A 14,368-nucleotide genomic window follows, 5' to 3' on the forward strand; every position below is an offset into this window, starting at 1 on the left:
TTTTCTCAATCTAGGCACCTACTGCACCTTAAACAATACCTACCCATGCCGTATTGTCTATAATATGTATATATATTAATATATTTAGACAGCTATTACCTATATGCTGTAACTTTTGTTGATTATTTATACGGATTTATAAATGGGATGTGGAATAAACGTGGTGTCGCCGAAAGCAGTAAATATCCGGCTCGCCAATAAACGGACCCGGCGCCGGCGTGGCAGTGGCGCCGCTACTTTGCATTGCAGTCCTCCTGTTTCAGCCACCTTACATTTGTTCTACGACACTACAAATACTGATTAAAATACACCGAGGTGACACCCGTATTACACTGAGATGACACCCGAGGGTCCTACATGTATACTATGTAGCTGGCAAAAAAGCATACCTACGACCTGCCGGTCAGAAAGTGGCCGTATAGGTTATTGAGCCTTCATAAAATGTAAATTATCGAAAATAATTAACAAAATGTGAATATCACGTAGTAGGTAAGTAGTAAATATATACTCTCAGGTCAGCCTAACATTTAATGCTGAAGGTTCTCGACCGCGCTCGACTCGGACGGAAAGTGCTGGTACTTGTAAAGAGCTGAAGTACTCATTATTGGCTCGCACGGCAAGAGCCAGGGAACATTTTCAAATTGCAGTAAGCTTAAAAAAAATCTGGCTCTAGCGCCTGGGTACTTATACTTATCTCGTCAACTTTTCTGCAGTTTTTTGCGCTAGTTAAGAGAACAATTTTGTTTATTCTAATAAAATAAAATTTACACATGTAGATAAAATTACCCAGTAATGAGAACCATAATAGTAATGTTTAATCTACTTAATTTATTTTGATATGAGACTTTTATTGGTGAAAAAATATCCTTTTAAAAACGTTATCCATATCATATTACCTTCTCGTACAGCACTGCTGCATGCATGGGCTCGAAACAAAATTGTCGGTATATTGGTGGAGCCGTGTTGCTTTCCCTAATAAGTACCTTTAGGTACTTATTAGGGGCCCTTTTCACATCCTTGTACTCCTGTCCGTCAAATAAAAAATCGTAATTTTTTTCTTTCAGTTCAAACGGTATTTTTGTATTTGGATTTAATTCTTGTAGAATATTACCATATAAAATTAAGCCTGCACACATAAGAATCTGTGCATAGGAATCCGCGGGGCAAATTTGTTTAGTAAAACAAATAGGGAGTCCCTGTATCGATAAACTCAACTATCGATGCTAGTTCTATAGACTAGCGATCACTCAAGGGTTTGCTTGTTAAAATATAAAGTATAAGAGTAAAAAAAATTAAATAATAACTCAATATACTCTACTTCGTTTTTAAGACAAGACAATTTTATAATTTTACACATCCCAATTTTTTTCTTCATGAATACCTCTATGTCTTTCGGTTTTCATATGCCTAGCGAGAGATTTTATTTGCGAGTTTTTATTTTTTAGGAGGCATTATTTATTTTCACTCATAAATATAAAATATGTACTTATGTAATTTTTTAGTGCAATAGGTATTACGCCCTACCTTTATATACTTAACCTAGCGATTATTTAAAATATGCTATGTTGAACAATATAACAAAAAAACACACAATGTTGGGGAGCGATCACTATTAGGTATATAGAACGAGCACCGATAATTTAATTTGACGATATAGGAAGTCCTTCCTGTCAACAAAATTTGCCCCGCATATTCCTGTGTCTGTATTAGCAATAAATATTAGTGATGTGGAAAGTAACACATTATTTATGTACGGTCAGCCAAGAAAGTGGTCTACCACTTTTCGACTCTATCAATCAGAAGATAGAGTCGAAAAGTGCTAGACCACTTTCTTGGCTGACTGTACATACGCGAGAACCTCAAAAAAAAGTCTGACTAACCTATGCTTCGGGGTAGCAGGCAGTATTTGAAAATTCGTAAAAAACTTCAGCTCTCTAAGGAAGAAATATAGCAAAGATTGGACCTGGGGATCCGACATTTCCCCTCCCTTTTTGTGGGGTAGGTACGGTACGATCTTGTAGCTATTGAGCCAAAGCAGCTTTGTTTGACCTTAGGAACAATCGTGCCGAGCGGCATCGCCTGAGTCATAAGTGCATACTCACTGCACTCACTTAGCTTACGAGCTCAATTTCAAAAAAATCAAAATTTTGAAAGCCTTTATCTTGGAAACTATTCAATCTACACAGACAATTCTGATCTTGTATTGTAGCAAATTTAGCCTTCTTTAAAAACGTCTAAGGAAGGTACTGTCAAAAACTAGTCCTTTAGGGTTAGAATCGCCCAAAACTAAACAAAAAACCGGGCAAGTGCGAGTCGGACTCGCGCACGAAGGGTTCCGTACCATAATGCAAAAAAAACGGAAAAAAATGCAAAAACAAAAACGGTCACCCATCCAAGTACTGACCACGCCCGACGTTGCTTAATAACTTTGGTCAAAAATCACGTTTGTTGTATCGGAGCCCCACTTAAATCTTTATTTTATAATGTTTTTAGTATTTGTTGTTATAGCGGCAACAGAAATACATCATCTGTGAAAATTTCAACTGTTTAGCTATCACGGTTCGTGAGATACAGCTTGGTGACAGACGGACGGACAGCGAAGTCTTAGTAATAGTGTCCCGTTTTACCCTTTGGGTACGGAACCCTAAAAAGTACGAGCGAACAAAGGGGACGCGCATCCGAATCCCCGCTAGCATGTAATGAGTGAAAACGATTTCGTCCTTCACCTCTCGGGTTCCAAGGTCGCGTCGCGAGCATGAAACCAGCTGCGATCTGCAAACAGTCTTTGGTAATCTGTACATTTAGAACATTTTCTATCGTCAAGGTTTTTATTTCATTTACTGTATGTTAGTACAAGATTGTTGCTTTCAATTGATGCGCGGGACAAACAAAATGATTTTAGAATAGAGGAAACTGTAGTAATTAGCCAGTAGATGTAGACGTAGTTTTTAATACCTACATATTTGCTTAATCCCTTTCTGACACTCTTATACATTATTTAAGACAATGGGATCTCCTTAAAACGTATTCTATTAATTCTTCCAAAATCGTGCGATACCTAACAATTATTCAGTTGCAATAAACATTCATGCAGACTTGCAGAGTCGCGCTCCGTGATGGTTACGCCATTTATGGCTCCTCAACAAGATCGGTCAACGCCGGCCACTCCAAGGAACGCATTTATGCGTTAGAGGGAGCAAGTGATATTGCTATCTCATTCTAGCGCTGGCCCATCGTGTAGAGGAGCCTTTAGGGTTCTAGCTAAATTGGACATTCCATAGCGTAAGTATAGAACAACCAATTTAGCTTTAATTTAGGGTCCTAGCTAAAATGTAACAATCGCAAAGCGTGATAGTAGCTAAGAGATAATAGGTACTTTTAATACACTAATAAACGCTTATATTGTTCTACCTATATAAATCAGTCTGCATCTAATGAGGTACCACACGTAAGCATGTATATGAGAAGGGCTCTAGAAAGCGGCAAAATTTTACGTTTTCAATAAAGAAGGTAGTTCGAGATTTTTTTTTAAATAAAAAATTGCCTAACTTGTTTAAAAATAACTAAGATAAATTTCTGCAAGTAGTAGGTACATTTGTTAACATGTTTGAAATACACCATATTTAAAAAAAAATATTCAATGAATATTTAATACCTTTAAAATTATATTTAATGTCACGTACCTACTCGCTTTTTCACGTCGCGTGCGTTTCCTGAAAATGTGGCGCGGGGGGCTGTGTTCAGCGTTGAATAAAACCGGCCAAGTGCGAGTCGGACTCGCGTTCCAAGGGTTCCGTACATTACACAATTTTAACAATGTATTTTTTTTAAGGTGAAACGTGAGTGATATGTCTTTAAAAAATCCGTAGGGGTCGGATCTTAAACTAAGTAATTAAGTCCGACTCACGCTTGACTGTACATTGATAATAGGTTTTCCTGTCATTTATAGGTAAATACCTATTATATGTATTTTTTTCAAAATTTTTGACCCAGTAGTTTCGGAGATAAAGGGCCTCGGGGGGGGGGGGGGGGTGGTCATTTTTTGCCTGTTTTCGTGATTAAGGTGTATTCGGATAATACCGAATGTCGGATAATTCCGAAATTCAGATGAAAATCACCCTTAATTCCATCATAATAAAAGTCTCTTCGGAATTATCCGACAGTTTTCGACATTCGGAATTACCCGAGTAAACCTTACTTCTAAACTGTTTATTCTAAAATTATAAAACATATATATTTGAAATTCTCACATTGAGCTCTTTCATTTGACATGTAACAAGATACAGTTTGAAAAACTTTATTTTTTATTTTTCTTATTTACACCCCAAAAGTGGCCCCTATGTTTAAAATTCATTTGGTTACGTTACATTTTCGTATTTGGGTCACAAACTTACGTGTACCAAATTTCAACTTCATTGGTCCAGTAGTTTCGGAGAAAATAGGCTGTGACAGACGGACAGACAGACAGACGCACGAGTGATTCTATAAGGGTTCAGTTTTTTCCTTTTGAGGTACGGAACCCTAAAAAGTATAAATAATGGAGATACGGTTCTGCAAGTATGGAATGTATTGTTGGAAATATCCTCCTCTTTTATAATATTAATTTTGGTTTCTTAAATATTAAAATACGTATTTGAGATATTGGGGAACTAAAAAGTATCTACTTTTTTCCCCCTATTTTTATTTAGGCATAACTTTTGATATTTTTTTCATATCTCATGCTCTGAAAGTGGGTCTTTGTTGTTCTAAAAGGTGCGCAGAAAGTGATACGTTTATGCTCTAGTGCAGAAAAGTGGTGTACTCCTCTACGTCCCCGTCCCACGAACAACTGGGTGGAAACAAAATGGAAAAATAGTGTCTTTATTTCCTCGCCTGGAACAATTGGTAATTGTTTAATTTTACTAATCCCACTTTGATCCTTTTTTTATAAAAAATGATGTAAGTGAATTGTTAAAAACAAATTATTCTTGATTTCTTTCGTTGAATTCTATTTACTCGATTTCATAAGGCGGGAACCAAAAGGAATACCCCAAAAATATTTTTTAAACCTTACACTTGCGTAAATGAGCAAAGGCTGAATCTTATACAGCCACAGTTAAACGTTTGTACGATATTAAATTGATGTTTAAAGTTATTTAGCACTATATTCATGAAAATAAAATAAAATACAAGATAAAAATTACTTATATTATTAATTAGATTGTTATTTAATACTTTTATTATGTTATTACATGGAGCGGCGCGCCAAGGTCGCGGTGCGGTCCGGTAGTCTGTTGCGGCTTTTAGAACGAAATGGTATAAAATTAAAAAGTAAGAGGCAATCCCGCTGATTTTCATACTATAATGAACAAAGCATTTTAAAATTACAGCAGTTTCTTAAAAAATGTTAATAACTAAAAGATTAATAACTTATTAATCTTCACACATGTAAAGTCTCCGATTGCAAGTGAGTCCTAAGGAAAATAAATCATGGCCGTAGATCTATTAGGTACTTCTATTATTACTGATTTTGCGAAATCGCCTTGTCTTGTTTGGTTTCCTCGCATTCGATATGAAAAGTAGAGTGTTTAACTCGGGTGAAAGGCACCATTTCTGTCTCTCACTCTCTCACTGCGTTCAAGCGCCAAACTACCTCGACAGGACAGAAATGGGTGCCTTTCAACACTTGGTTTAACAATCTACTATTGTGTGCTAATACACGCTTCGAATACATTTTTCTGGGCATCATGACGAATCTAATGAGGTATTGCACGTATTTTTAGGATTAGTAGGTATCTCTATTTTTCACCGTTTTCAGTTTCTCGAGCACGCTAAATGGTGAATTGTGTTTCCTTCCCGCCATGTCGGGTTTCCGCGTCGCATGATTAGTTTTGGAGATATGCATTTTGATTGCCGAACTTTTCGCTTGGCCCTCCCTGCTAGCTTAAACTAGGGAAAGCTTTGAAGTTATTAAAGTCCAGTGATCCAACAGCTAAAAAGCAAACATAATAAATAGCGCCATAAGATGCTATTATTCGTATTAGTTTTCTTTAATGACTTGTCCTTGTTATTGACTAATAGCAGTGTATCAACTCAGTCGAGGTTGAATTAGTTAGCACGACCTTAACCCTAAGCGTTATAGCCTTTAGTTGATTACTCGAGAAGTCGAGACTTTACACACCGACGTTATTATTTACAGTTAGCAGCAGTTGCTAAGCGGGCGAGGTGTTCATAATTGACACGCTCTTATTCTCTTAACAATAAAGTCGCGTCAAGATCATTTTGAACACTTGGCCCGCTTAGCAACTTCTGCTGCTGCCTGTACCGTATCCGAAAAATTGAGATATAGCGCCGGTACAGACGGACTGCAATCTGCAACTGCAACTTCGGCGTGCAGTTCCCATAAAAGTTGCGGTCGGGTTTCAGGCCGTCTATCGGCCCATGGGGACAAAAGATTATCAAAGGCTGTTAGATTTATGAATGACGCCATAATCAGATATTTTACGTAATGTAATGTCTTCCGCAGGCATTCTGCGAAAGAATGTGAAGTGGTGGACCACGCGCACCCCCGCCGGCCATGACGTTCTGCAGTTAGTGCCAGGTAACAGGTACGACTTATTAATATGCACTTATTAAGGAAGCTTAGGTTACCTACTTACTGCTCGATGTAAAAAAAACATTGACCCTAATTTTGTACGATTTCCAACTTAATCAGACCATTAGTAGGTATCACACTAATATTTTATATGCCTCCTAAAACGCCCAGTGCGACCCACCACAATCGACCATACAACAGTCTACGTATCCTTCATACGCATATTACGCTTAGCCTTAAGGCTGATCTAGCCGAGAAACTAGAATCTCTAACATAAACGGAAAACGTAATTTGATGGTATAATCTTTGATGGTGCTGCACTTGTACAAATGATTCGGCTAAAGTACTCCAAAACCTTTCAATAGTTTTCCAAAACTTTTCTATGTAGTACAAAAGTAAATGCGAAGAGAATTGTCCTTGTATGGGATCTGTCGAATAGCTTAAAGAGACAAGAACGAGAAGGAAGAGGGGCTGGCATTCGACGGCAAGTTATTGCCAATAATGGCTTAGGTACCTTCTGATTGGTCTGATTTTCTGCGAAATGAAAAAACTAAATCAAGAGATCTTTTAAATTTCTGGGGAAAACCTTCCTGAATGACCTTGTTGCTGCTAATAATGTGGTGCCAAATATTGCTAGTCAATTGACTTCTTCAATAAATGGCGATATATACCTTAAAAAACGGTTGTTGCCGTTCATAAAACGCCACAGAACACCCGTTTTGTTTAGGCTTGATTTGGCTACGTGCCATTACTCCAAAGAAAGCGGGAGAGTGGTACAAAGCCAACAATATTGAATTTGTGGAAATACACCTTATTCCTCCTAACTGTCCCGAATTATTGAAAAATATTGGACTCGTATGAAGCAGAAACTTTTAAAAGTAGCGCCACGTCAGTTGAAAACATCAAGCGAAAATGGAATGAAGCTTCAAAATTAATAACGGATTCGGATGTTCAAAATCTTCAGGCAGGTATCAAAAGGAAATTAGATTGCTAGTTGAATAAAGTCTAATACTAAAAAACCGGGCAAGTGCGAGTCGGACTCCGGTTCCGTACCATAATGCAAAAAAAAAAACAAAAAAAAGCAAAAAGAAAACGGTCACCCATCCAAGTACTGACCCCTCCCGACGTTGCTTAACTTTGGTCAAAAATCACGTTTGTTGTATGGGAGCCCCATTTAAATCTTTATTTTATTCTGTTTTTAGTATTTGTTGTTATAGCGGCAACAGAAATACATCATCTGTGAAAATTTCAACTGTCTAGCTATCACGGTTCGTGAGATACAGCCTGGTGACAGACGGACGGACGGACGGACGGACGGACAGCGAAGTCTTAGTAATAGGGTCCCGTTTTACCCTTTGGGTACGGAACCCTAAAAAACGCGTACTGGTACAAAAACAGGTACATTTGTAATAAAAAAGTTGGTTTTAATTATTTCTGTAAGATTTTGTGAAAATTCATGACTATTTTTTCTGGGACAAGCTTTATGTTATTGAACAGAAAAGTTCATAATTATCTGTAAAATATTTTTACAGTGTGCCAGGAACATGTTTAGATTATTTGATGTATAGTAAGCTGCAGGGATAATTGACCCGACTGCATAAAAATTTGTTTGCAGAGGTGGGCAACTTTCTCTGCAGCTGACTGTACGTATTAACCGTTCCCCATTGTATTGAATTGTTTTCTTCTAATTAATATACATAATAGTAAATTAGGAGCGCATAAAAAATAAACTTTATATTTTGGAAGCTCCCAACCGTTGTAATAATTAAAAATACCTACGTAGTATAATTATTATCATTTGCGGTTCGCATGTAACTAACTATTCGTCAAATTAAACGTGGACAGTGGTATTAACTTATAGGTAAATAAAAAAAAATGAAGTAAAAGTTGAGCATTTAGTGTAACATAAAAAAGCCTATTTCCACATGCCGTGCTCTTTAACTAGGAGCGCGGTGGAGCTGAATGAGTAGAGAAAATTATAATTAAGTCTTTTGTATGTGGCGGCACGTAGACAAGCGTGCGGTGACTTTATAGTCTTTTTGATAAGGATGGGGCGTGCCAACGAATTATATCTGTGTCGATCATTTCATCGCATGATGACTTTAGCTCGCCGACCCAACATTATATAGAAAAGCCAGTTGGCTTAATTCTTTACAAAAAGTACTAGGCGACCGTGTAGGAGAATGTAATAAGCGCTTATGAAATGTATATTACGTGTGGATGATATTGTCAATTTGATTTTGTCATCTGGACACGTTTTTAATGAATAAAGTAAAAGCCGTAACAGACAGGTGTACCGGACAGCGACCGGGGTCCGGTTACTATATTTGTTTCTTGCTCTCATTTATAGGTGCGTCCTTAACGGACTTATTACGTATTCAATCGATCAAACATGGAACAAGCCTGGGACTAAATCACAGTCGCGGTCCGGCACCATTAGGTAGAAAAACTTATCGACCCCTTACAAAGCTCTGCTTTTTGCTAGTACCATAAATGATAGCATATTACGCTCTTGTAATTGTTTGTTTAAATTCAATCTGAAACCCTTACTAGGTTTTTATACATATGGGGCAGGCGCAGTGCCCCGCACGTCTGCCATGCATTGATACCGAGTTCAAAAACCTAGTAAGCCTACTTGCTAGATAACCACGCTAAAACCTGATGGTATGTCTAGTCCCTTACTAGGTTTTGATATGGGATTTATGACTTGCTGAGTTTTACAATGGTAAACCGTCACTAGACATGTTTCTTACTAGGTTTGGATGTGTCAAAATCTCTGTTATTTATGCCGATTTTGCCGAGTACTTCGCGATCCCCAAGGTCGTATAGGAAAACAAGTAACTGGTGAATAGTCCTGGCTACGAGATTATGTATTTGCAAGTACTCGCCGTTTACTACATAAGAACAACCGGAGACGTTATTGATAAAACTGACCATAAGTTACTTACATACTTTTTATGAAGACAACCAAAGTGCAATCAAACTACTCAAAAACCCTGTGTTCCATTTCTAGACTAAGTATACAGACACACAGTACAAGTTCGTGAAAGAACTGCACCACGAAAATAAGGTAAATGTCCTAGGACTATGTGGCATCCAAAAAGCAAGTAGCGGATGCGTTGGCAAATGCTTTGCCCAAGGAATGCTTCAGAGCACACACCTTGTACCATTAGGTACTTACATACTTTTTAACCGACTTCAAAAAAGGAGGAGGTTATCATGTCAATTCCATATATTTTGTATGTTACCTTTTATTTGTTGGCCAGACAGGAACGTACCTTGCAAAATGATGCATCACTCGTAAGAAAAACTAAAAATGGAAAATAAAATAAGTCTTAAATAAAGTAAAACAGACTTCTAAAAGGATAAAACTAAATATCTCGTTTTATATATGCGCTAGCATGTTTTTGTTTGCAAGCGCATTGTTTTGTTCTAAATATAGATTCCCCGTCCTTAATTTCTCCGAAAATGATATACATATCACAATTACATAAAGTTTTAGAGAAATGTTGCTTCAATTCGAGCGCGGCAGCGTCGGACTTCCCCCTTTCCCTCCCACTAAAATTCTCTAAAGGCATCGCGCATGGCTGCTCGATGGCTCCCGGTCTGAATCTACTCAAGACCAGCTAAGAATTAAATGTGCCAAGTTTCAGCGCATAGTCACAAAGTGCAAGGTTCCCATACAACATACAACGGCGTGCACTATCAAACCAGCTAAAAAGAGACACTGATCAAATGGAAGTAATAAAATATGTTCTTTTTAGAGATATACAGTCTATTTATGGCTGGACAGGTGGCAGCAGAAAAGAAAGATTCGGCAACCATTAGTGTCCGATCGACACATGTTTTTTTGCCGAAACCGAAAGGTTCGGCTTTGGCTCTAGTTTCGGCCGAAATAGCAACCGAAACTTATGTAGACTTTTTTATCCAATCTGATTTTGTTGATTCCCCATACATACTTCCCATACAAATTGATCAAAACTGCAGCAACATTCTTTATTAAGTACGAAAAATTAAATTATATCAATAAGTTTTTTTTAAAGAACTCATGGATTTCCATTAAAAATGGAATAAAAACTCTCCTATGTCCTGCCTCGTGAGTCAATCAATCTCTATACCAAATTTCAACTAGATCGGTTCGGCGCTTTAAGCGCACCTAAAAACCCTTTCCCACGCCCTTAACCCTCATTAGTTTCGCCACGTCTGTCTGTCTGTCTGTCTCTCAGTCCTGCTTTGCTCCGTGATCGTTAGTGCTAGAAAGCTGCAATTTGGCAAATCATGCATTGCGACAAAACGGTAAAAAAGTATAAAAAAAAGCTCTCGCAAAACTTCTACTTCTAAAACCATTTTTTGATACCTATAGTTAATATTTTCGGAAATATATTATGCTCCGAAAAAAAAATTTGACGTATGAACCACGGGTCCAAAAATATGAAAAAGATAATCGTGAAACAAAGAGCTTAGGGCATTTTAATTTTGACTTGGCCATTAAAGCGCGACTTAAGTCGTGTTTCAGCAACGTTTAAATGTTACCTATACATTCCTGACAAAATGTATGGGATTTGACATTGACCGTCAGTTTTGTAACGATTGCTAACCGGCCGTTAAAGGTGCACAGTTGAGTGAAAATGCCCAGTAAATACTTCAATGAAAACTATATAGCGAACATGATGGGGCTAGTCGTTTTTGAGTGAATGCAAAAAATCGTCTTTTCTTAGTTAAAAGTCGTAAGTACAAAGCGCTGCAAAGGTACTCCCTTATGATAGCCCCCATTTGGCATATGTGGACAGAATGTTAACTACGAAACCGGTGGTGTACGGCGGTGCCGAGTGCTGGCCTCTCAAAAAACAGCTAGAGGATAAGCAAGGGCCGGAGGTGTCACCTTACTTGACCACATCCGTAACACCTACGTCCGAGGTAGTTTTAAAGTCAGACCTTTGGCCGATAAATTAACCGAAAGGTGACTCCGATGGTTTGGACATATCATGCGCCGAGAATCCGAACACATGCTAGATATGTTCCCCGACTGTCATGGCTGGCAACAGTGAAGTGGGATATGGAAGAAGCCCAATTCACACTTGAGACGACCCAGGCATTGAAGCATAACTAGGAGAGCCGACCCTTAATAATGGGAAAAGGACAAGGAGAAGAAGATTACGTTATTTTATGGTCGAGAAAATATTTTGCTCTTCTGATAATGGCAGGTTCATATTATGTATGCATGATAATACGAGATACCATGAACGAACGAACATGGTTGAAGAACTTATTGTTCAGTTGTGGCCCGAATGCAAGATTATTCATGGAGGTCCTCAAACACAAGGTAGCGTCGAAAGTAGCAACCAGGAAGTTGAAAATATGATGCGTTGAATTCTGTTAATAGTGACTAAGTCTGTGTGAACTGCTACATTGTACAATGTAATTGGTAATTAACCGTATCGTGCTACAACTTCGACAGACACAAGCATTCTTCAAGAAATAAGTATTCTTGATGTCACAACTAGTTGAACTAGTATTGATAGGGTATCGAAATTTCAAAAGAAGAAATTGGTGACATGAACGATCTGGAATTAACTCATACTCAGAATCATTATTAAATTCGTAATTAATAGAAATTTCAGATAAAACTAAAATAAATGCTTTAATATATGAAATCATGTATCAATTATACATATGACATAGCAGAAGGAACCAAACATTCAAAAAGGATTCACGGGTAAACTTAAGTTCGTTTTTCAAACATTTAAATACGAAATTAGTTTGCGTGTGACAATAACTGCCATTTTTCAAATTCATAGGAATCATTGGCTTCCAATAAAAAATATATAATAACAAAACAAATGAATAGCAGGCGCCACCGGTTTATCGTCGAGCTAGCAGCTTCTTCGCACAAATAATAACTATTGCGATACAGCGAGGAAATGCTACCAGCTTCTACGGCACCATGCCGCAGCGGAATCACTTTCATTTATTCTTAAATTGTAACTATTGTTCTGTCACAAATTAACATAAGCTAGTTTGTGAATCACTTAAGCCCAGTTGCACCAACTACATTTAACAGACTAATTAAAGTCAAACAGCTGGGAAGTATGAAATTTCCCATACAAATCAATTTCGCGAACGCTTTAACGGTGACAGACGGTTTGGTGCAACCGACCCTTAATCGTACGATCGCTTTACAGCAGGGGTAGCTCTGCATCAAAAACCTTGCTGTCGCATTGCTACCTTTCAAGGACTGTCTTTGAAATGCAAATGGCTGCTATATCTTCATAGACTCGTGACCTTGGCGCACGCGATCCGGCTGTATCGTAATACCTACGGCAATTTCGGTTTTTTAACTGTTTTAAACCAATACGACGTTCAATTTTCAGTATGTACTTATCATAAAAGTTCACCAAGACGGTCCGGATCATCTCGTTTTATGCAAAATTTTTATATGGGTACTTTATAATATTTTAAACTTTCGCGTTTTGAATACATATTAACTCACATTATAGACGGGTCTAACGCGAATTATATTCAATTACCTTTATTTACCGACGTTTCGACACAGGTTTCACTGGTCGTGGTCGCGGCTGAAAATAAAGGTAATTGAATATAATTCGCGTTAGACCCGTCTATAATGTGAGTTAATGGGTACTTTATGTTTTTACTCAGTGTGCTAAATACTTACTATAAAAAGTGTAAATATACGTATACAAAAATCTTTTTTAATGAATATTAATATTGGATATTTAATATTTATAATGACATTCCCACACTTAGGGTTAGCTTGGTTCGAATCTATATTGTTCGCAATCGTAAAGTGATACAAGTTTATCATGATCCAAGATTACTGCTGGTAAAACAAGGCGAGTCAGGCACTACTTTTGGCATCCGAATATCATATCATTTGGCAACCTTATCTAGTTCCATTTCAGGATGATGCCAAAAAATCGCAGAGAAGTGGCATTATAGTATAATTGCGGCTATCATTTAATTACATAAAATATTCGGCCTCCTAGCCCGGTAGTGAAGCTCCTAGCCTACAAAACAAGAGGTTCTGGGTTCGAATTCCGGGGTAAGGACATTTATTTGTGTGTTTATCACGAATGGTTGTTCATTTTGTTCCCGAGTTATGGATGTTATAAATATATTTATATACGTACCTGAGTATGCATTTATCTATATAAGAAGGTAAATCATAGTATCCATAATACAAGCTTTGTTTGATCTGTGTAAGATTATCCCAAAAAAAATATTTATAGGATGGTAAAGTACCCATAGATCTACTACCGGTCAACAATTCAATCGATGATTTCGCTATAATGTTTAGTACTTTCGTGTGAATTTTGACTTCTCTCTTATCTGCGCTGTTGACGTCGAAACTTATAGGTCACCTAATTAAGTTTAATTAGTAAAGATAAAGACAGCGCTAGTAACATTAACAGATGTTAATTAGGGATGCCACGAATATTCGGCAACAATTCGGCCACTTTGCCGAATTTTCGGTATTCAGCCGAATGTTGCCTACTATTCGGCCGAATACCGAATACCTGTTGCACCTACCTAAAAAGAAAAATTACACAAAAAATAACCAAAAACTAGGTATATAATGTATTCTTGGAAAGTTAGTTAAATACGTTTTTGAGCATTTGTTGATTACAGAATATTTTATTTTTATCATGGGTCTGATTTGATTGACTCTAACTACATTAATTGATTCTGTTCAACATAAAAATATACGTTGTGATTTGTTGGCGAACAGTTTTTATAATAATTGTGACTCAAAATGTTCGCATTTCATGCCGAATA

At 37.4% G+C, this 14,368-nt stretch overlaps 1 protein-coding gene across 1 annotated transcript in view; it reads left to right on the forward strand.

Moving 5' to 3' along the window:
- The window catches only part of LOC134678798 (acetylcholinesterase-like), a 75,093-nt gene that overhangs the window by 35,045 nt on the left and 25,680 nt on the right, over window positions 1-14,368 (forward strand). Inside the window, exon 2 of the mRNA XM_063537495.1 lies at window positions 6,506-6,587. The gene's annotated coding sequence lies outside the window, so the exon portion shown is untranslated. The remainder of the gene's footprint in view (window positions 1-6,505; window positions 6,588-14,368) is intronic.

Source organism: Cydia fagiglandana, chromosome Z, assembly GCF_963556715.1.
Source record: "Cydia fagiglandana chromosome Z, ilCydFagi1.1, whole genome shotgun sequence".
In the NCBI taxonomy this organism is placed as follows: Eukaryota; Metazoa; Arthropoda; class Insecta; order Lepidoptera; family Tortricidae; genus Cydia; species Cydia fagiglandana.